The following is a 24,852-nucleotide window of genomic DNA, read 5'->3' as shown; positions in this document are numbered from 1 at the left end:
ATATAAAAAAATTGCACGAATATCGGTTGAATTCATATCGGTATAAAATTGAAAACAAATAACAAAAGAGAACACTTTTGAGAAAATTTTCTTTGTTGAAATGTGACTCTGGCAATGGACAGTACGACTATAAACGAGGTTATGCCAAAAACAAAAGCATAACGAAAACAGAGAGACAAACGTTCACATGTAAAGAAAAACCGACATTTCATATGCATCAACCTAATAATTTAGTGAATTTCTTTTGAATCATTATTATCTAAGAAAATTAGTAGCAAAGACGACTTTATGAACTTCGGAGAGAGGGTCTTAGAAGAACCACTTTCAAGATGGCTAATGATAAAGTACTCGTTAATGAAAGTACCATTAGAGAAAGTACATTTTCACGATATAATGTATCGAAAAGTGTTTTAATCCATAAACAAATGTTTTTTTGAAAAAGGTCATGAAAGAAAAGTTGACATCTATTAATACATTAACATATTTGCTTAATAGTAAATTGAGTTTTTGTTTAACGATTTTAGAAGAACTAAAATATATTAACTAATAGTTTTCTTAGTACGACGGTGTATTTAAAATAATAGGTATATAATATTAATAGTTTATGATCATTATATATAAATTTCACAAAAATGCTCTCACAACGTCCACTTGATAGTACCGTAAAATCTGTGAACGTTCAAAGTAAGAAATAACTCCTGAATACGACCAGCAATGTCTGACATTTAAGCATTATCTACTGTGCGCAGCGGGTCACGCTCGAATCATGATCTACTGCCACAGAGTTACAGACAAAACTCGCACAGTTCAGAATTTTCCTCTGATTGTTTCTTAAAAACCAAAAATCAATATCAATACCATAATTAATTATATATAACCCAGATGATTATTAATATATCCCAGTGACATTTTCAATTTAATTCTCAATTATTAATTACCTGGAAAAACAGCTTCCGAACATCAAATTTAAAAGTATACCTTCTAATCTATTAGGATATAATAAATCACATACATTTTGAATAGATTCGTATCAGACTCGTGACAAAAAGTTCAAATAGAATGTCACAAATATAACTATCACTTAATTCTTTCAAATTCATATGAAATATTTCTTTCCTATTATCACTTCCGGTGCTTCCGAATGAACGTGAACATAGAATCATCGTGAAATTGTTCTTTTTCTAATAAATTATAAACAATGAAATAATTCTGGTAGGGGTACTTGCAAACGAAATCATAGTGCAAGGGATTAACATAGAACATTAAAAATAAAAATAAGGTTTAAATTATTCTCGACAGAGGAAAAGGGTAAAACTGAGACCAATTTAACACAAAGAACTTATTGTAATTGTGCGTTTCATTACGTTGAAATTTTGAACGGCGCGAAGTCAAAACAGATAATGGTGACAGCGTAGTGCGACTCCACGACGTCAAGTGCAGCATAATAAATTTAGGTGTCGATCGAACGGAAAAAGAGCGTTTCTGACTTGAAATGCTCAGCTGGCCGGAATATTGTTCCAGAGGAAAATAACAGCACCAGGTTTTCAAATTATGGACACTGTTGGGAAATTCACTTTTATGAGTTAGACGTGATCGATAGTTACACATAGGGCCGGGGGTAAAGAGGAACGGACCCGACCGGACGAAAACGCTACTCCTGATTGCGCGTCTATGCTTCTGCATAAACTTAATTAAATTTGAACCGAACTTCGCTTCGGAATGAACATCACTCACCATCGACACTCGGGTACCCGGTACATTTTAATTAAAATTGTTCTGTTTAGAAATGTCGAATTAAATTGTAAAAAAGGTGTCCGGGTACATTCGTGTTAATGAGAGTGACAGACATCGATGAAGGATCGCGATAAAAGTGGGAATCAAGGTCCAGGCATACGAAATAAAAATAGGAGCATCAGTTTGGAAAGTATAAGTCTTTCAAATAAATTAATATATTGTGAAATTTGCGATCTTTTAAAACAAAAGTGATAGCTTCTGTTGCAATAACTTTTCTTGCCTTTTTAATATCTTGTTGAAATATACAAATAGACAATTGTGAGGGAAATGAACTGATGCTTCAGACATTTTTTTGTTTCGCAGCATGTTTAAAACATATTAAATTTGTTTAATACGTTTACTGTTCTCGCGTGAAACATTATTTTTATCACCATTTCATTTTTCATTTTTTATATTCTACGCCTAAATTTTTATAGAAATAAATCATAAACGATCCTCTCTAGAAAATTCAATAAATTTCGTACCAATGGTTGAACCAACAATTTGTTGTTATCTGAAAACGTGAACTCTCGTGCGTAACTATTGGGCTAACTATTGGTTTTACGGAAAAAGTGAAAAAAGTTTTCAATCCACGTAGTCTATGGGACTGAAATTGTAACATTGAATGCTCAAATACTTTATAGTCCAAACAAAATCAGCTAATAATTTTTCTGGCACGCTTCACATTAAATTTTATCGCTCACAATAGATACGAAAAATATTCTAGTATAAAATACACCAATATTTTATAGTATAAAACCTCTCTCTAAATAAAAATGTGTTAAACTTTCTAGGAATTTCCGAACCATTTTTAATATTAGAGTTACCAGATGATTTCAACTGATCCATTCCTTTTTCTACAATTACAAAGAAAAGAGTATGTATTTCTCTAAGAAATTACCAAGAAAGTCAATTTAGTGCTATTCTAAAAGAAATCATAGCGTAAGAAGTGATCGGCTCAGAAGCCAATACGATTAAGTCCATTTTTTTGTATTTTCTGATTTTTCTAAATGTTAATGGAATAAATAATATTCTTTTCAGTTATTAAAGGATTGAACCGTTCCTTCGTTGTTTCTACGTCAGAAATCCCTTCTTTCTATAGCTTCTGAATATGTTGTATAACAATTTCAGAAGCTAAAACATTAATTTTCTCAATTTTTCTTTTCTGGGCACAACCGCATTGGCTTATAAGTGGCTCAAATGAGAACTCCAAAGCAAAAATTGAGTGTTTAACGCGAAGAATTTTTAGACAGTTAAAGAATTCTCATTTGCGGAAGATTAATTCGAGCGACCACCTCTCGATCAACGCGGGGGTAGGCTCGAAATTAGTAACCGAATCTCCAGCAGCGAAATCCGCGCGCGCGGACACGTGGTCGTTCAGCCGAGACAAAAAGTGCTTACAAGGAGTATAGCAGCGAGGGTGGCCAGTGAATGGCCGACAGGGGTGAGTTGCGTGGACATTGGCCGGACATCGGAATGGGAAACGGGTTAGCCGAATGACCGGCGGTCAGAATTATGGGGGCGGTGAATTGCGAATGCGCCGCGTCTCCATGCCAAAAACAATGCGCGTCGTAGAACGGTAAATGGTGAGACGGCCTTATAAATGTCTCGACGGGCTGCACCTATCGCGACCGCCTTTATGAACGAGATCCTAGTAGCGGTTGTCCCCGGCGAAATGAAAGAAAACAATGTGTCGGGATTAAACGGCGCGCTCGTATGGAAAACTGTTTCTTCTTGTGCCTTCTCCCCCTCCCAGGTAGTTCGGCCGACTCGACGACCACGAAGTGCTCGTAAACTATTTATCCCGCGAAAAAATCGTGCCGGGCGTTTTTAATCGGCGATTCGTTTAATCGTAAAGATAGCTATTCCACGGAATGTTCTGGCATTTAACACTAGATATCGAGCGTTTAAACCCTTATAATAACGTATTAGACTACTGGTGAGAATTTGAAACAGAATTGAACAAACGTAAATACTACTTGATACTTGTAAATTAAAATGAAATATTATTCTTCCGTTATTAGTTATTATGCTTTGGGGCAAATATAGACATAGAATATGCCTAGAAATGTTGTCTTTTTCAGTAAATTATTAGTGATAAAGTAGTTGTATCGATTATAGTTAATAAATAAATCATAGGGTATGAGATTGACAGAATTAATATGTAGTCTTTATAAAAATTCTGACAATAAACCTTTTTCGGTTTCTTCATGCATTCATTATAGTATTCAAGTGGGGCTATTTATTTTTAAACTCGTTTCGGATATTTATCAGTTTTAAGATATTAATAATCGCGAAATAACCGAACTGAAACCCGTCATTTTGACAGGTGCGGCAGTTCTAGTGTTAAGGAAGTTTCATTATCCGCTGGATACGTGTCACATTATTGAAGAAATACTATTTTAACTTGTAATGGAATTCTTGTTAACGTCTGACTCAAATTGGATAAGTAACTTTTATTTGTCTAATTGAATGTCTATCTCATTGCCGAATTTGAGCGTATGTAATTTTGATTGGTCGAGGAATGGTTTTATTCGAAGGAATTTTCCGCGGTAATTTTATTTCATTATGTATTGTTGAATACGTGTCGATTATTACTTATTATTGATAAAGAAATATTAATTCTGGAACGCAAAACTGAACTTCAAAAGAAATCAATGTTATCTCTACGTAAATTAGTAATCTTAAATACTTCACCAATTATTTAACAAATAAAATAGGAAATTATTTCATTGTTCCTTTTTCATCATTTAATTATCATAGAAAACACGCAAGATTTTAGTAACACTTTCATAACACTAGAATTAGCGGAGCCATTAACCAGTTAACTGCGTTTGACGAGAACACACTTCATTTTTCCATTTAATTGCGCGTAAAACGAGAGATTTTTCAAACTAAATTCCGCAGTTAACAGGTTAAAACGGGTTTCAATTTTCTTATTTCGCAAGCATTGATATCCCGAAAACGTGAAATATCCCGAATGATTTGAAAAATAGGTTCACTTCAACAATACAATCGGCATACGAAGAAACCGAAAAAAAATCTATTGGTACGATTTGTATAAGGATCATATATTAATCGTGTTAAACGTTTAGTTGTTCTAGCGTCAAAAACGTCGATTTATTAGTTTTATTCATCTCACAGGGATAAGAAAATCCGTGGAACCAGTGACATATCCGTTTGCTATCAGAATAAACGATTTTTCCGCCGGCTTTTCCGTCGATCCGCAAAGACTAGGACACTCGAAGTCGCGCGACGGGTTGGGGGTGGGCGACTCGGGGATTCCCAGGCCTACGATTAGGAAACTTTGCCGAGACTCCATGGACTTTGGGGAAGTAGCGCGGGGGTTGGGGCGTGGCGCCACGTGGAGACCGTAAACAGTGTTAGACGTACACTCCGACGAAAATGGTGGTGTAAGTCGATCGAAACGATCCACGGTGGTTGATGTAGCCTCGGCAGCGATGCCGCGGAAAGGAGCATCGTCGCCGAGTCAGCCGCGACCTTCGACATTTCGGGGAATCGCTCGAACGAAGCAACGCGGATCGATATTCGCTCCTCGCTCTGTTTCGGCTTTCGCGTATTTTCAGCCGGCTGAATTATTATCCGTATCATATTTTTATTCACGAATACCATTCCCATTTTATTTTAGCCACGGAGTTCCTTCACCCCTCGCACTCGCGTGTCTCACGTCATTTGTAGGAATTAATCACTGAGAGACTGGGCACATACTAACTGCGTACGTAACTATTTGTTCTTTATGCTTGTCGCTGAGAAATAGTATATTCTCAAGTTTTTAATGTGGTAGTTTAGAATAGTAATCTGATTAATTTTTCTGAGCACTCCAGGGAAATAAGGTTTTGTGAAATGGTTTTGGATTGATTGAATACTTGTGTTATAATGTTATTAAGAATATTAATCGTTGTTGATTATTCCTATTAGTTATTGAAGAAAATAAAGTTTTTATAATTACCAATATTAATAATTAATAATATTTGATATTATTAGTAACAATGTAGCATTGGTAGTTAATTAATTCGGAAATGTTTCGCAGAAGCTTTTTCGTTTGGAGAATTGAAATTAGACCACTATTTTTCTGTGTCTTTTTTTTATTTATATCACTAAACAAAATATGTGTATGTAACGAAGTAATACCACTTTTTAGTAATATTTCAAATTTTGTTTTCCTTTCATTTACACACAATCATTCCTTTCTATTTTATTAACATATATTTCCATCATACTGTTGCATAATATATGTTGTTACTGCTACCATATCATGTAGAACCAAATAAATGTTGAAACTCGTTCGTTCCTCGGATAATATCGATGTACGAGGCAGTGTCGGTAACGTTAGTTATCGCCAATCGACTTTTGATTAATGAAGACCAACGACAGATACTTCCGTTGTTAGAATTAACAATGCGTACAGGACTCAAGTTATAGGGAAGGAAAATTAATGCTGTATATTATTAGCCCTTTAACCTCCCTCCCTTACGTAACTGATTGGTGCTTTGCAGCCATGGTCGGGCGATGGTGACGTCATTAATATGTTATCGTGAATAATATCCTTAGATCCTAGGATCTCATTGGATTCTTGTGACACGTAATGAACTGTAAATACAAAGTTGCATTAAGTTAGGGGCAATGATTAATTTTGAACATTAAATTCGTCAGATTGAAGTTGAATGGAAATTATGAACTAATGGATATGAAAAATATCACAGAAACAATAAACATTATAAGCTCGTAAATATTGAAAGTATCATAGAATATTTTTTTTAATCAATATGATTATTAATATTATTATATCCCATATCATTTTACCTAAATTTTCTCATAGAAAGATCATAACGAAATGAACTTGCTACTGCAGTGTATCAGTTTAACTTTTTAATGCTCATGTGTGCACCTATTATAACCTAATTTTATACACGTCAATGATTGCAATACCTAGGTATCAGAAATATTACAAAATACTGACTTATAAATACATAAATCATATATCTTAAACGATCCTTAATGACTAGCTTAGAAACGATATTCTAATACAAATTTTAATTTTTCTTAAACTTATTTCTCCATCGAAATTTTATTCAGGTAAACAAATTAATTGGTTCACAATTATGAAAGATTTAAACTAACTGTGAAATAAAACAGCAGTGAAAAGTTTATAATACTTCTGATAAAAGATAGTTAATTCTGTTTCTGCTTAAAGTAGCCAGAAACAAAGTAGACAAGAAACACACTTAAACGATCAGACAGATCTTCCAAAAACTCGTAACAAAGAAAAAAAGCTTTTCAAAAAATGAGGTGTCAAATCGGAAACATCCCATATCAAATTTTTTTGAAATTCATCGACGATGGTATTTTAAGTGAGCGCGCGAGTGCAAAGAAAACGTGTGCTAGTGTACATACGTGAACAGGAAGGGATGAGGAGGGAGAGGGCGGTATACTCCGATGCATTTTAAATGAGTCTAAAAGCGATTCGGCCGCCCGCGCGCACGTTTCGTATATATCGATTACTGAAATGCGCGATTCGAGAAGCGCGCCAACAAGACCATTCATTATTATTTGTTTTCCACGATTTTATAATCCGACAAGTTTCTCATTAAATAAAAGCAACTTTTTTACCCCACTTCCTTTGCCCAACATTTTTTGTTGTTTATTCCAGCTATTGTGAAACTGAATGAAATCAATACATTCAACCGTTCTTGAAATTGTACAAATATGATGGGATTTCCAATGATCTGTATAAAGAAAACAAGGAAAATAATTATTCAACTTGTTCATCCTTAATTTTATTTAAAAACATTCGCACTTTCCGGGGTTAACAATGAATTTTATCGTGTTTTAGAACAATCTAATTTAAGCATAATAATTGGATAGTATCAAACAAAATTCGACCGGTTTTCATTCCTCATATTCTATTCTTTTATAGTATTACCATTATAAATTCATAACCTCGCGTTATATTTATACTATTCATTCATTTATATCATCCCTACTTTAAATTGTACATATTTATAACTGATCATGAAATGAATGTTAATTTTATGAGATATATGAATATTTTCGATTTTTTTCGGCATATTCGCTAATTCAAAACCCTAAAATATTATTATCATTTTTTAATAATTTTTTCAAAGCGTTATGCATACAATATTCAATTGATAACCATTGTCTATTTTAATTTTATACTTGTATATACTACATAATTATGCTTGTCATTTAAAATTAAAACTGATCAAATAATTTAATTCTCGTACATTTAATACGTTATTTGCACGGTAAAAAGTAATCCGAAAAACGTTACTACAATAAGTTACCGAAGTCACTGAACCGAATGATTATCGATGATCAAACAACACTATCCCGTGGTCAATGTTTCATTAGTTTTCCTATAAAATCATTTCTCCGTATAAAATAAACTGTTAAGCTCTACTTACGACACTTATCTCTGATCACCATGATTAGTAATACTACAAGATACTTTGATAAATAATTATAAATTACAAAATCACTTCTCCATATCACTAACAAAATTTGCACCACAATAGTATTTCTATTTTTCAGATCATTAACCGCATTAATTTCATTTTTCTTCCTTTTGCTATGTAAACAAAATTTTGTACATTTAACGTACATTTTAATATCGTACGTTTAATATTATTCTTATTATTTGACGTTTAGTAGCAGTGCTTTGAAAGCTATGGAAATTCAAATTATAAAAGAAAATTTGCCTTTCTTGTACCTATACATATAGAGAGTTATTATTTCCTTCACAAGGTCTTCTTCGATAAAGTTATAAGACAGGTAATGTTTCTTGAAAGAAATCAATAGATACACTTTATTTTTATTATTTATTTATAGTGTGACACTTTATATTTTATTGATCACATCTTATTGGCACCTTTATATTTTATAACCTCTAACATTCTCTTTGGTAAAGACTTTAATAGTGATTTTTTTTATTTATTTACATATCTTTACTTCTCTTTGAAGCGTACTTTTAATTCCTTCGAATTATTAAACTATTCTTCTTTGGAATATCTTTCCTAAACTATAAACAGTTGCAAAGAATTACACATAATGTTTAATAAACATAATTACTACGATATCCTCGAAATAGTCTGTTCTCATCTTTGTAATATCCACAGCTGCATTGTCCCGTTGAAAAATGAACTTTCGGGTCACGACTTTACGAGCATATTTGGATAATTGTACTTTAACTATATCTGCATATATTCCGCTGTTCATTGTTCTAGGAATAAACTTCATATCTGTCTTTCCCTGACACCCATTGCCGCCCATATCCTAACACCGCCGCCACCCATTCACCGCCCCTCTACTATGACTTCGTCTTTCTCAAATCATAAAAATGGTAGTTTATATTGTCATAAAAATTAAAACGCATTACACAAAATGATCCTTTCTTCATTTTCTACGAGATCATCCGCGTTGCTCTATACATTTTTATTTTACCTATTTCTCATAGATAATAACGGTTTTCTAAATATTTCAAGATCTTTTATATTGTTATAACCCTTTATTACCCTTTGTACGAATCTACTAAAACACAATTATCTCAACAGTCAATTTAACATAGTTCTCCAGTATAAAATACGAATTTATTTCAGTCGTAACGATAATTATGATACAGTTAAATATTTTAATTCAACCTCTATATTACATATATATTAACACATCAATACATATATACTACAAAAGCAGAATTACAAGTCCCAATTTATCCATGCTTTCACTAACAAAAACTTTCCAAAACTGCCCCAACACCCTGTAAGAAAAATTCGCAAAAGTATTATTTTCCAACAATACTTCAGCCAGCTTCACCTGTCGGACCACTCCTTCCACCGCAGTCTCGCAGTGTCTTACAGCGTTGTCGCGGCGTGTATTGAATCGCGCGACACGTCCGCCGGTGCCCGTATCGAAATAAAAAGCGACCGGTCCGGCGTAGCCCACGAAAACCGCGCGAAATCATCCTCCTTTCTCACCCCGTTCATCTCCGCTCGTGCACGCCACGCTACCCCCTGCGCCGCTAATCTCACGGCCGATCCGATTCGGGGATGAGCACGTACCACCACGAAAAAGCAAAGGAAAATCGGGGTAGAGAGGAAGAGAGAAACTAGAAAACCCGACAAGGAAGAAGAGGGGAGGCCAGATAGATCCAGTAGGGTGGCGTAGACGAAAAAGAAGGAGAAGAAGAAAGGAGGAAATAGATGCAATGGCTCCGTATACATTCGACGAGACAAACTTGATCAACGGCCCGTCGAACCGGGTCGGTCGGGTACAGTTGCAAAAGAAGACGCATGCATGTAACGGAGAATCGGCTGGGTATTAATAACAATTCTCGCATCTGGCCGAACAAACACAGGTGAAAGGGTTGATCGGTGGTGTTCGTACCTATAAAACCTATCCACGATTCCAGTCACGCCGATACATACACGCGACGGAGGGGACAGAAGAGAGACAGGGTAGAAAGGGACAAAAATAAACTAAAAAAAAAGAAAGAAACTCGCGGAAGGTAGCGCGTGATCGTCGGAGTTTCCTCGGGCCGAGGAGACACGGAGGGAGAGATCCGCGGATAGAGGAGAGGAGACGAAAAAACCGAGAGAGAGATTCAGCGCCTAGGCAGCGCATCCCCTTTCTTTCTTCCTTCCTTTCTTTCTCTGTCATTCGTTCGAGCGGAGCCGGTGGCGACGGCATCGGCGGCGCCGCGTACGTACATTTATTCGAAAGTTCACAAACACGCGGCCAACTTGCACTCTGCTAATAAGTCATCGGTGTTCGTTCGTTCGTCGTCAACCACCACCCCGTAGCGTGCCGCAACCCCCACCGGTACCCGGCTCGCTCTCCCGCGTCGAGTTGAACCGAGCTACCCCCCCTTCCGCGCGGATATTCTACTTCCCCCTCAGCCCCCTAGCCCCATCCCTCGTTCAACCCCTCGTTCCACTTCGGTTCAGTTCTACCCTGTTCACCCGCCCCTGCCCCACTGTACCCGGCCGACCCGTGTAGAACCTCTCTACAGCGTCGCGCGCACCTCACGTGAGTTCGACCCACCCCCGCCGCTCGGATTCTAACTCGAGCGCGCGCGGGCGAACACGCTGACACACGGACCATTCCGAAACTATGGGCTACCCTGCGCTTGTGCGAGAGCGTGCGCCTCCGCTCTATGCCCCTAGGTGTGCGTGTAGGGGCTGTCCTAGTGTGACGGTCGCACGGATACACTCCGAAATCCCATCCGACCGTATATATCGTCGGCGTGTTGCGAGTGTGTACGTGTACAGACGGGTTTTTGCGAGCACACTAAGAAACGGGAGCATGGCACCAACACAGAGAACGGTCATCAGTGCGACTCGGTGTGCAGCGGGAGCGCTCGCGAACGCGCGATAAAGCTTCGCGAAAACGTATATGGAAGCGCTGCGAAGTTTCCCCCAATACCAGGGCGTTATATGAAAACGTGTACACACGGACAGACACGGTCATGGTTCTCTCTGGTGGCTGGTCCTCGTACTCCGTTCAACGGGCGCCTCCCTCTCGCTCCCTCTGACCGGGTTACGGCTTGCAACCGTGCTATCTTGTTCTCCATCTCTGTCGCTCTCTTTATGTTACTCTCCGTTCCCAGCTCTCCCCGTCTCTCGCTGCCTCTCTGTCACTCCTTCCCCACCCTGAAATTTCTATCTATACACCCTCGCTCCTTCGAATCTCCTCCGGCTTTTTTGTCCTTCTCTGTCGAGGACAACTACTCGCCAAAAACTGGAAAACCGTGCGTGTGACGTACGGGGGATACACCATTGCTGCCCGGCTTCCTTCTGACCCGCGTGCGTTTCATTGTTTTGGAATTAGATGATTGGGACACTCGAATTTCGCGTTTGCACGAGGTTCCGAATTTGTTTGGAGTGGAAGCGTGGTATCGGTTTCGTACTGTACGTTTAGTGTGTAATTTTTGTTTGGAGTGGAGAGTGCGGAGTGTGCGCTGTTGAGTGGAGAAGGAGTGGGAACCATGTTTGTTTCTAGCTTTCGTTGACAGACTAATTTTGTAATTGTGTTGGAGATATAATAGTCTAATGCAGGCTTAAATTTGTTTGAAGTGAAAATATGCTATTCTATTTATGCAGTATGTGCGATTTTTGTTTTGCTTGGAGTGAAAGTTTTGAGTATATTGTTGGAAAGAAAAGGGAAACAGGAAGAGAATTATGTTAAGTTTTAATTGTGTTTCAGAAATATACTTTGTAATATTATAAATATTATACGAGTAAAAGAATGATTTTCTACCAATTTTATTGATAAATGTTTAATTATTTTTATACCCCTAAACTCACAAGATTTAACCCCCGATTTAGAATGTTGGTGAAGACCCACAGTGGAAACATTAAATTGGATTCAATGAACATAAATATTATTCGGTTCACATCAATTAAAGGGAAATATTATTTTGCATGTATGAACATTTAATCTTTACAGTTAATTTACTCCTGTCATGATTATATAATTCGTTTTCATGCTGGGATATTATTAACAGTAAAGTAACTTTTGTGCTTGTTTTTAATGAAACAAATTATAAGGTACAGTATTAAATACACTCTGAATATCATGCTATGACTATTTCCAGGACGATGGATTGGAAAAGACGCAAATAAAATTGTATGGTCCGCCTATTCACCTGACCTAATATTGATAGATTTGTTTCTGGCGGTTCTATATAAGCTGTGTACAATAATGACTCCCAATAGAGACAAATACTAACGTGATTATCAAAGCGTGCAGATGCATCATTTAAGGAGAATATACAAAGGTAATCGTTTATTCTTCGACTGCAAAGCTATATACATATTATTATTATATATATGTATTACAGAATTATATTTTGGTCTTTAATTTTCTAATCTTTGATTTTAATCTTCAATAGATATATATTTTCTTATTATTAGATTACTAATGTACTACGTTAGGGTATACTCATGATACGAGGTGGGCTATGTAACATATTATACACTATTCCTCCGAACCACTTAGTCACGCATCTATTCATTTATTATTTATTTATTTATTTGTCTATTTTATTTTATTTAACTTTACATCTATTTATTTATTTTTTATTCTTTACGTTATGTTCACACTTATTAATCTATTTATTTATTTATTACTCTAATACCCACGTAGCATTAATACATATGTCTTAAATACCTATGGTAGTAATTTATAATCAATTAGCCTTCGCCGTAAAGGCGCTATTGTATTCCTACCCCCGGCCAAACTTTGTAAGGCCGGGGGAACATTTTTTGAAAAATAAAGCGCTTTTTATGTAATAAAATATTTCAATAATAGTAATATAACATGCTTGACAAAAATACAAATAAATACACGAAGGACAACTAATTTTTCAAACTGACTCAACATGTACACAAAATGGTACACTACAATATAAAAAGAATTATCTAGCTTTCAGAATTGACTTTTACCAAGATTGACTATCTAGTGTCAAATTCCAAAAATGTTCACAATCATAGAATTCAGCTTAGATCCCTCTCCAAGTCATCGAAAGGAACAAAATTATTCATTACTGTCAAGAAAAACGAAACACTCGGTGTACAAAAGAAACCCCAAACAAAAAGCCACGGAATCTTAGTGAAATTAAAGATCGAACCGTCGAAAGACGGGAGCGTGCGGGCTCAGTCAAAGCGGATGTGCACGCAGGAGGTGCGTCGTCCGACAACAGGACATTTTCCGCGGCGAAAGAGAGAGTCTTTTCCATATCGTGCAGCACGGTGCGCCGCGTATTAAAGCGGTAAGAAACGCCTCGTTCTCCCACGCGAGGCAGAAGGATCAAGGGGCGAGCGGGATGGAGGCTGGTCGGGCGGCGCAGCGGATGAGAAAAGAACGAATGGGGCGAGAGAAAGGGAGAGAGAAACAAAAAAAAAGAAAGATGACCACGTTCGTTTCTCGCAGCATGCACACACGCGGCGCCTTTCGCGGACCAACTTTCGAAGCGGCGCGACGTCGTGCCGGTGCACGCGGCACGTATTACGCGCGCAGCAACTATCAGAGGCGTAGCCCTCTCCTTTTTTTCCGTGGCCGAGCCTCTCCTTCTTCCTCGGTGAAAGCGGACACAGTGAAAGGTGATTGCGGCACATCCCGCGCGTGTCGACGAGACACGTGTCTCTACCCTGCCGTTTCGGTGACGGGAATAGAAAAACCCCGGACAATCCTGCGCTCCCTATTTTGTCCGGGTTATCGATCCGAGATCTATTTTCCCCTTGCGAGCACATCTACATCACCTATGTAGAGGGTAGATGGAAAACAACATTGGTAATTCTGCTCTACCAAACAAAATAACCCCTGGAAAAGTCTTGTACGTCGACGTCGTCGTCGTCGACGTCGTCGAGGGGTTGCACGTTGTCCAGAGTCCAGGCTAGCGTAATCCGGCCTGCATCAGCCTCTCTCCTCTCTCTTTCTCTGTTCCATAGCCACCCACGCTCACCCTTCACCGTCCTCGTCCCACCTCGTCGCTCGGTGCCCGCCATCTCGCTCCATAATTCAGACCGCGCTCCGATTGGTCCGCTTCCCCCGCTGACGTCACGTGGAAACCAGCAGGATAACAAGTCGCCGGGGGAGGGCGAGAGGCACCGGAGCAGAGAAGACAGAGATGCTCGAGGTAGAACGGGAGAGAGAGACGGGGAAGCGACGGGCGACGGGCGACGGGCGACGGGCGACGGGTCGGCAGGTCGACGGGTGTCGGGCGGGGACGGGGGGTTGGAAAACGGGGGTAGCCAGGCTCCCACAAAAATACCCTGTCAGATAGAAACCGGCGCCCAAGCCTGGTGGACAGTACCAACGGCGCTCCGCTGGCGACGCTGCATCCACGGCACCACCAACACACGATACCCGCCTTCGCCACTTCGCCTTTCCACTTCTACGTCCGCCCTCGTATCTTTTCTCTTCAACGATACCCCAGTTGGTGTATTTCCTACGTTTCACCCCGGTTTTCTTGCGACCACCCGGTTTCTTCTACGCTACCCCTTCCTGGCCTACCGACACTCGAAATAACACGATTCTAGCTGTTCCCACTGCTCGTCTTCCGTTTTTCGTAATTTCCACCTTGATCATTTATGAAATTTAAATGTTAGAATCGAAAAACGGGTCGGCGGAGTGGAAGAAGGATGTCAGCGACAGAAAAAGAGGAGAACGGTAGATGGTAATGCCGCGAAGGAGCCCGGCGCGTCGGGTCGAAGGATCGATTTTCAAGGAAGATGGCGTCCTGCCGTAGCCTCCACCCTGTGCTACCCTCTCCAAGCCACCATCTCCCTGCACGTTCGCGGAACGTACACGATAGAGACAGACGGAAACACACCGGGCCGGGCTGTTCGCCGCTACCCCTCGCCCTCTTCGAGCTCTCTCACGGTCGATGAAGTGGAGGCTCCTCTCCTCTTCTCCCTCTTCTTGTCCTCGCTCCTTCTATCCTTCTAGCTACCCTCTCGCTCTATCTTCACGCTATCCCTGCTCGCACCCACCGACCGCCAGCGCCCACCCTCTCTCACTACTCATTCTTCCTAGTCACTTACTCGGTGCTTTCGAAAAATAAAGGGAGATAAGGGAGCGAACGAGACGGAGGAACGACTGGGTCGTTGAAGAACCCCCGAGAGAGATAGGCGGTAGAAGACGGCAGCCGGGGGTTCATTATGCTTCTCGAATCGTAAACAAACAAACAGCCGCGAGTCGACGGGATCCTTGTACACGGAGCCGCGAGGATCGTAGGTAAGAATCCTCGCGGAAGGCCGGCGGCAGCGGATAGCCGCGATTCCACGTGGCACACGGCAGTCGAGCAGCGCACGTCCCGAACTATACAAGCCTAAAATATATCCGGCGCCCGATGGAAAACAATCTGGGGATGAAGTTGACCCGGAAATTTACTCAAATAGCAACTCGGTATCTTTAGTTTGAACAGCGCTCTGTTCCCCGACCGGATACAATACGTAACCGTGAGGATCTTTGGGGCTGGGCTGAGCGAAGATATCCTGGCAATTAAACTCTTCTACATATGCGTGCGCGCGCACGTCGCCGCTTGACAAGTTTGGAGTTAGTTGTTTGAGGAACAGAAACCTTGGATTTTTCTTTTTCTATTCTTTTTTATGATGGGATAAATAGATTGTTTAGATTTTGAGGGATTTTTAATCACTGGACATTGATGTGAGGAAATGATGAGTAAAATATAGACCTTTGTACGTTCCCGTGGAGTATAAACGTAAAAGACATGATAGAGTGGAAAATATAATTGAATTCCAATGTTGCTTTTATTTCGATGTTAATTTATTGAAATTATTGACGAATAATGTGAAGTTATGTTTAACTGTATTCATTTTGTATATTGCAGCGTGGAATTTTTCTTTTATAAAAATATGGGCACTGATGGTAACATTACAATTATTTACTTGCGTTCATTTAAAATTGTCTCTTTAAAGTACATTATATTTCACTCATGGAAGTAAGTTTCTTCTTTGTTAATGATGTTTTTGTCGTGGAAAGACATTCATGTAACGAGGAGAGGAGACACTATGACACTCGCGGTACAATAAAATAATTTTAAACGAGAATGTCTCGGAATTCTAGTAAGTAAAGTAGGAATTCTAGTAAGTAAAACTACTCGCGGATTGTAAATTAGATAAAATAAGTGGAATGGCACTGCTTGCTAAAATGAAGAACAAACAGACCGTAGGATAGAAAACCTTAGTGAACCAACTAACATTAGTGAACTAAAAGATATTTTAATATATTTTTTTTTTTTCAAAAGTCACAAATATTAAGAGTAATTCCAAACTTTTGGGTAGTCGTGTATACACACGAACGTCTGGAGAAGGACGCGCGGTTTTTGAAACTGGGACGAAATATTCGATTCACGAAAAATAAGGTGGGAATATTTCGTATAAAATTATAGTCGTTTTTTTTAAATAGATATATAATTATATATTAACAATTAAACTTAAGCATTAAACATGTGTATTTTACAAGTCTCTATAGAATAAACGTTTTTATCAATGACTTATTAACCACGATAAAACATTATGAGGTCATCAAATAAAAAATTTCAATTAGACCAATTGAGGGCAGTAATTGGTGGGATTAATAGGTCCATTGATTAATAGAAGTTTGAGTAAAGTATTCCCTTCCAATTCCATCATATTCACAGCATGACACTCTTAAGGTGGAAACCGATTTTAGAAATGAATAATGCTTTTTGCGTACCACACTATATTAAGCGATCCATTTTTGTGGCCTGTAACAATCCGCTTAAAAAATAATCTGTTATTATAATCTTCCAGCGGTGAAACGCAAGTTGAAATTCGATCAACCAAAATTTTTCGATCACACTGACCAAAACTCAAATATCTGGAAGCCATTTCAATGTTGTAAATGGTTCCCAACGTTGGAGTTCAGTATCGTCAATATTTTTTCACTTTCTCTTGTATAACATGGATTACTTTGAATTAGAATCGATATGTGATTCAAAGCGTGCATTACCAATCAGATCAAAATCTATACTTACTTTTTAAATTATTTTTTAAGCGTTTAGCGGTTTACGGCGACGTCGCTATACACAAATCAAACCTTTCAACCGCAGTTTTACCCAATCGAAATAAATCATAATCGCGCAGAGATTTATAGATTAGATCTTTATAAGTTAGAAATTTATAGGTTAGGGCTACCACCCATCACCGAAAAAGCGCCATCTTTCCTGGGAATCCTACATTACTTTTCGATGAACGCAGACAATATGGCGGTGAACCCGGCGGTTCCCAGTTTCGCGGGCAAACAAGGATACAATGGGCGCGAAGTTAACAACGATCGATCGATCGCATTTGTTTATTAACGGGAGAACCCATGTTGTTGGCCGGATTGAATTATCGCAGTTCGCAGGATAGTTTAGCGCGTTTACGCGCGGCTGACATTTCGCGTGTGGAAAATAAATTTGTGGCTCGGTGGTCACAAGACCGGGCGTCATAACTTTTTCGTCGGTCACGGGGGTGCGCGGCAAAGGTGACCGTCAGGCGAAACGCATTCCCGGACAGGGAAAAACCAGAAGTAGTTCTTCACAGACAGCGGTCAGCCATGGGACAGTCCGACGAATAGCGGGCGTGCATGCGCAGACCGGCATGGCGTTTTCAGCCCCGGCCGCGTCCACGGACTTCGGAGCAGAGCGTCGGGACGTCGCTCGCCAAAATTGGAACATTATTACGAAGTTGAATTCGACCGCAGGAATAATTACGCGCGGCCGCCGCCGCCGCACAGATTAATATTTCCATTCGATTTAGAGACGACTCGCGATATATTTCAATCCGCGATTAATGACTTTCCCTGTCCCCGGGTTTCGATCCTGCGTGATTACGCTCACTTTGAACGTGCTCCGCTACGCCGCCCCCCTCGTCACCTCCCGATAGCTCATCGACTTGTTACACGAGGACTCTTTCAAAGAATAACACCGTAAAGCCACCGATGCTATTCAACGATCACTGTTAATAACATCGATCGCAGGGCTATTCACGTTCACTCGGATAAAGTGTTTAGTGTAACAGTACACAGTTCCAATGAACACCACATGATTTCCAAAGAGATATTCGATGGGGCTGGTGCCTTCCTTTTCGATGTTTTTTTGAGGCTCGTTTGGAGGTTTCCGATGGGGAATTTTTGTTCAGCTTTTCGATAGGTTGAAACATTATGGTTAATGTGGAAGATATGCGTGATATAAAAGTAATAGTTTTTGAAAGTAATAAACAGTGTGTATTATAATTAAGAATTTCATGAGACAATTCAGATTTATCGAAAACCTTTGAACTGAGAAAAAGGAAATAATTTCTGACTCCTTTAAAATTTGTTAAGATTGTCTATCTTTTTCCTCTTTAACATGATCCGTTAGAAAATAAGATTCTCGTGTTTGATATATATATAAGTACTTGCTAAAATGAAAGTTTAAATATCTGCTAAGTATGATTACATTTTCTTTTTGCACGAAGAATAATCAGAACTCATAATTAAGAATGAATGAGGTGAATTTATTAATAACTTTCTCGTCCGTTACATCTAGGGTTAGTCGAGTTCAAGGATTAGGATTATTTCCTTTGTTTCGAGTATAATAAATTCACCACTTGTGATCATTTAAAGAAATTCCCTGAGTTCTGATGCATCTACTTTGAAAACCACTCATGACATAAGAAAACTACAACTTTTAATGGATAATGTACCATCTCTAATTTTAACATGAAACTTGTTATTTAATTATGAAACTGACGTTGGTTTTATAGCCAGATATACTCAAGATATAAGGTTACTTAAGCTGTGTACATCACAATTTCTTGTAATTACACTTCCTAGTTAGTGTACATAGAAATTACAATTACCAATTACCTACATTTATCGTTTATCAGAACGAGACCGCTCTCGTGCAACTTCCGGTAAACACTCCTACACTGTTTAAAAACAAACTTAGCACAGTTTTCCTAACCGTATAATCAACAAAGTTGCTTACGGAAGATCTCTTCATCACAGTGCACCGAAAGCAATTTCAAATTTAAACTAACACAACATATATCTGTCTTGGATAACTCAACCTATTTCTGCAAGAAATAAATAGTTCGCTGGTTATATAAAACTGCAACGCAAACTAATCATTCTGTGCGTCAATACAAATGCGCACTGTAAATAATAGCAACGATAGTGAATAAAAAGTACCGCTTTCTCCGCGACTCGATCAATCGTGAGCCGTGCGGAGAATAAGCCCGTAATCAGCTTGACCGATGAAAAATGAACATCGACGTGTTTCCAACGGCTGGTGCGACGCATTCGACATCAGTTGCCCTTGAAGTTCGATGCAGCGTGACTTACCTGTTACCGAAAAATATTTTTCACTGTTACCCGAAAACGCAGTCCACCGCGACGTCGGCATATAAAATTCAAGCCGTCGGTTAAGTAACACGACGAATCGGCCGAGCGAACAAGAAAGATGGCACCGAATCGATGTAATTAAATCATCGTTGCCGAAAATAGAAAAAGTGGGGGGAGAGGAGAAAAGAGAGACAGAGGGAGGAAGTGGGCGAGAGGCACAGGAAGAGAAGAGGAAAGAGAGAGAATGCAGGTCGAAATATTGGGCGGAATATCGCGCAGCAAAATTCTGGCCGCAGCTAGGCAACCATTTTCATCGATCGCGACCGGGCAAGGGGGGTCCGAAAAGGGGGTCGGCCATTTTGTTTACCGTGCGCTAATGTCGAAAACCGCTAAAAGTGAATAACAGTTGCCTTCTGCATTATATCGACCATTAAAACGATTGTTTCGTCACGAAACGTTTTAAGACACGAACCGCCGGCCACCGAACCGGTTAAAAATTATTTCCATTGAAATACGACCGCGGACGCGACAACGATAAAAAGAAATTAAACACGCCCGATTTAGATGCCGCACTTCCGTTTATACGTTTCCGGCGAATTTTATTCGCTTCGCACGCCCCGTTATCGATCGCCGCCTCTAAACCACCCGTAATATAAATCGATTGGAAATTCTGGCTCATCCACTGATCATTCAGAACAACGAAATCGGTATTAGAGGGAACCGTGTTTGCGCTTATTAAATATTCCAAAGGTATAGGCCATGTCGTAGGATGTCCGTAACGTTAATATTTGATTGCAAAAAGTAGATCTGTCGTAAGTGTTTACGTGATTAGAATTTTTCATCGTCCAAGTAGCCGTTACGTCCCGCAACGTTCTTGATGGAACAGGTGTCTGATCGGTCACGGTCTGTAACAATCTACTATCCAAGCAATATGAAAGCGCCGATATCCTATTGGTTAGCCAAGTTATTACCTGGCGCAAGAGAGCACGGGACGGACGGGCTGCGCGAAGGAAGCTTTAAGTCCGAGGTGTCCGTTACGTCATAGAGAACCTGCGCGACTCCTAATTAACGTCAGCATCGCGTACTCGGCTGCGATTCGCGTCGTAAGGCTACTCAGTGAAGGGAGAAAAAATAAGGCTCAGCGTTGTAATATCCAGCAACGAGGCAAAGATACTGGTCTATGACTCGTAAGAGAGTTCGTTCTATTATTCGTTGTTCGCAGACTACACGTGACATGAAAATTGTTCATCGACAACATGATAAGTGTTCCGTGGGACTAGCCAATCGATGATCAATGCAAGGTACGTCCGAGGGGCATCCGAAAGCGTTGCGAACCCATTAATCACTGATTAAAGTTAACGAGGCGTACTTGGTGGCGTGGACACTGGAAGACCTGGCGACTTATGACGATCAATATGTAACTTGGCCAATTTGTATTCCCATAATAGAAGGATCCAAGACTTCCAAATGTTGCGGAAATGCTGTTCAAGAAGTCTTTAAAGACTAAATTAAACCTGAGGTAACATCTAATTAGAACACGCAATAGAACAGACCACTTTCATTCAGACACCATCAAAGCAAGCTACAACACAAACTTTCTTTTCAATCAATGGAATAAAAATAGTTTCACGCGATATAAGGTGTCAGCAGTGATCCTCAACACCTACATTTTTTTTTTGACATCTCCTCTATCGTCCGATAGTTCGCGCTGAGGAAACATCATTATTCTTTTGATGAAATTACTTTTCAAATACGTGATTACTCAAATAACATTAGCCAAGATAAAATAATCCTATTTAATCGTTACAACCAAATTTTATTTCAATAACCACTAGTCCCAAATGATAGACACAACGCTAATAAGCGAAGCTCACCCTACATCCTACACTCTTCCACCCCAACACCTTTAAAAAATTGCCTCGGCTTCAGCTCCACCGCAATCGCCGTTAAATCGACGCAACGAATCCACCTTTCAGTTAAAGTGACAGCAAATCCTGGATAATGATCAAGTGAACAAGTTGCAAGAAGCTGAATGGCGAGAGGCTTCAAACGCGATGGTAATATTTGTGGTACCGGCTTGACTGTCTCAAAGAAGACCATCGATACCTCTTCTAATTAATGTTAATGCTAGCCGCGTCGCGTTGTGTTGTCCAGGAAAACGCGTGGACGCGGGCACGGCCAACCGAACGGTCAGGAATGGGGCGAAGGTAGAGTTCCGATTGTTAGTCCGTAGTTTCGAGAGTGAGGGTGCTGCGATTGGCCGGCTTTTTGCGCGGGAATCGATCCCGCGTTTTCGCGGGATGCCCCGCCTGTGCAGCAATGGCGCGGAGCAGCGTACTTCCGGCGCAGCTACGCTCCCGTTGGCCGGCGACGCGTGGTCCTCGCGGCTGATTGGCCCACGCCTGTGCAGCGGCAGTTCGAATGTGACGGCCGAGGACGAACCTCTCTTCGTAACACACACCAGCTACGAGTCGAATTGAGCCGACGCGATGAAAACGGATCTACCGGCCAACGCATACATCGGCCTCGGAAAACTTCGAATAATCTACCCGGCGAGGTATAAGTATACCGATCATCCCCCATTAGCGGGATAATTCCGGTAAACCGAGAAATACGGGTTTTTTAACTTTCAGGATGAAACGAAAGTGTCGCATTTGGTAATCGTTGTTGGAAGGAGCTTGGATTCTGATCATTTCTGGGTAGTTTGCTTTTTTAAACATTGTACTGAATTAAATGGAGGTTTATGTCCACCGTTTGAGGAGATTAGGAGTTCATATTAGACTGATGAGAAGAGTAATTTGTATGAGTTCATGAATTGTGAATTGGATTACTGAGATAGATTGTCTGATTTTCTGGGAAGGTATGAAAAACCACTGTTTCGAATTGAGAAATAAATAAAGAAATGGGAGGAATAATATAATTTCATCAGGGACAAATAAGTTTTGTAGTGACAGTGACATTTTTGTACGTATGCTAAACTTAATAATACACAGTGAGAATGTATACAAAACGAAAAATTAAAATGCATACACAAAACATGCATAAGTAAATCACTATGCAAAATAGATAATACCTGCAATAAATAATCAGTCTCGCGCCAAAACATCCTTCAATTACCCAAACATCACGTCGCCTAACCAGCTCATACAATCAATCACCCACTACACTTTCGTGTTCCAAATTCATTCCTCAAGCTGCGCCCACAACCCGCAACCCCAACTCCAACCCCTTTAAATATCTCCGAAACAGGAAAAGAAATTTATTACGACAAGAACGATCAACCATTAACGTCACGCACAATCAATGAACCTCGGGACGACGAAAAATAAGAAGAAGAAAACGTCGAAACAAAGAAGGAACGGAAGAAGAGAGGGGAAAAATCCATTTTTCTCAAAACACGCCCAACCGTTACAGTCCGCTCCCCTCTCCGAACGTCACAAACAGAGATGACCCCGTTGCCACTTTAAATACCTGCCGTCTCCTTAGGAATCACCTGTTGACTGCACTTCCTGCCGCAAGGAAATTACAGACACGGCGATCGTACGAGGCCAGGAGGCACCGGAACTCGGAAAAACTTTTTCCAACGATCGTCGATCCGTTTACCTAGCCGTAGCTACACGAGCCACTTCTTGCCAACCCCCGATTCTTCTTCCTCCTTCAATCCCGTCCGCTTTCCCTTCGCCCTTTTTCAAACGACCATCGACCCCTCCTCCTTCGCCATACTTTCTGAACCCTTCTTCATCCCCTTTTCCATTTCTCTTCTCTTTTTCCGCCTCGTTCCGTCTCTTTTCCGCCTTCCTTGATATCTCTTATCCGACTGTTCAGCCAAGAAACTTCATGGTCTCCGCGCGTAAATTGGCATAATTAACTTTCCGCGGCGAGTTCTTAACTATGGACGAGAAGTTCAAGGACTCTACGCGTATTTTGCGCTGCCGGACGCGCGAAAACCCTCACCGAAGGATGAATAGAGAGGGAGCGGGAGAGAAAAAGGGACAGGCGTCTCTCGCTCCGAGGGATGGCCAGTCGCAGAGCGCGTCAACAACGGTGATTATATACGATAACGAGCGGCGGGGGAAGGGAGGTGTTTACCGAAGAATGGCGAGAACTTCTGGTCGGTTGTTAACTGAATGGTAAATGGGATTTTATGTACATTTTATTACACGTATGTTATGGGGCTTTTTTTATAACTTTTTATTTAGCACTTATGGAGGATACTCTGATCGCGCGTTATGCTTCATTGATCGTCACTTGGGATCGGTAAGTGAAATATTATTTACAATCGTGTACGATCTATTTTGTTTGTTTTTAGTTGATTTGAATTTAAAATGGAATATTTTATTTTAACGAATTTTTAGAATGGTGTTTTTTTGGAAGGCAGTGATTTCTTTGAAGAATACTGAAAATTATGGGGTAATTTTGTACTCATTGAGGAGTAGCTTAAATGATGATAATTTTGAGCGATGTTTATTGCGCACATAAATTGTTGTTGTTGGAGAGAAAATAAAGCTCGAATATTATGATTTCCCGCGTTATAATATCGAATCTTTTATTAAATTATTTGAACGATTCAAATGTTTAATTTTATATTTTAAATTATTAAAATACGAATATTTGATTTACCTAGGTGCGCTGGCTGTTTAAACTATTACTTCATGCAAATTGTACACAATACATACAGAACATTTGTTATTTTAACAAACATATATTTAATTTTCATCTCATATATTTATAAATTATAGAATCAAAAATGTTTATTAACTTTGAAAATACTTATTCTTCAAATAATGTTTATTGAATATTTAATTTTATGCGAATGGTAAATAAGAAATAACAATAATGAATCAAACTGTATTTGCAGCATGAATACTTAATCAATTTAATAAGAATTTATTCGAATAATTATTTATTCCTTACTGCAGGTACTTGTATAAGCTGTTATAAAAATCTACATTTTCACTTGAATAAATGACAATTAATTTTTCAAACAAATACATAGAATAATTTCCTGTAAGTATTCAAATACCATCCAAATAACATAGGATCTATTTTATAATACCTATTTAACAAATACATATTGGATAATTTGCAACAATATTTTGAATAAATAAGAATGAATTTTCACATGAATTACTATTAAACAATTCATACATAACAAATCATTCTTAACAATATTAATTCGAATTAATT

The 24,852-nt window shown here is 39.4% G+C and overlaps 1 long non-coding RNA gene across 6 annotated transcripts in view; it reads right to left on the bottom strand.

Annotated features, from left to right (window-relative positions):
* Positions 1 to 24,852, bottom strand: part of LOC116426499 (uncharacterized) — a 211,494-nt gene that overhangs the window by 155,726 nt on the left and 30,916 nt on the right. The window contains exon 3 of one of the 6 annotated variants that reach the window (XR_004234919.2): positions 18,193 to 19,665. The exons of the other annotated variants lie outside the window; for them this stretch is intronic. This is a non-coding gene — a long non-coding RNA (uncharacterized LOC116426499). Of the gene's footprint in view, positions 1 to 18,192; positions 19,666 to 24,852 lie in introns of those variants that run through there. 6 annotated transcript variants of the gene reach the window in all.

The sequence above is a fragment of the Nomia melanderi genome, chromosome 8 (genome assembly GCF_051020985.1).
Source record: "Nomia melanderi isolate GNS246 chromosome 8, iyNomMela1, whole genome shotgun sequence".
Lineage (NCBI taxonomy): Eukaryota > Metazoa > Arthropoda > Insecta > Hymenoptera > Halictidae > Nomia > Nomia melanderi.
This window is presented reverse-complemented; position numbering and strand designations above follow the sequence as displayed.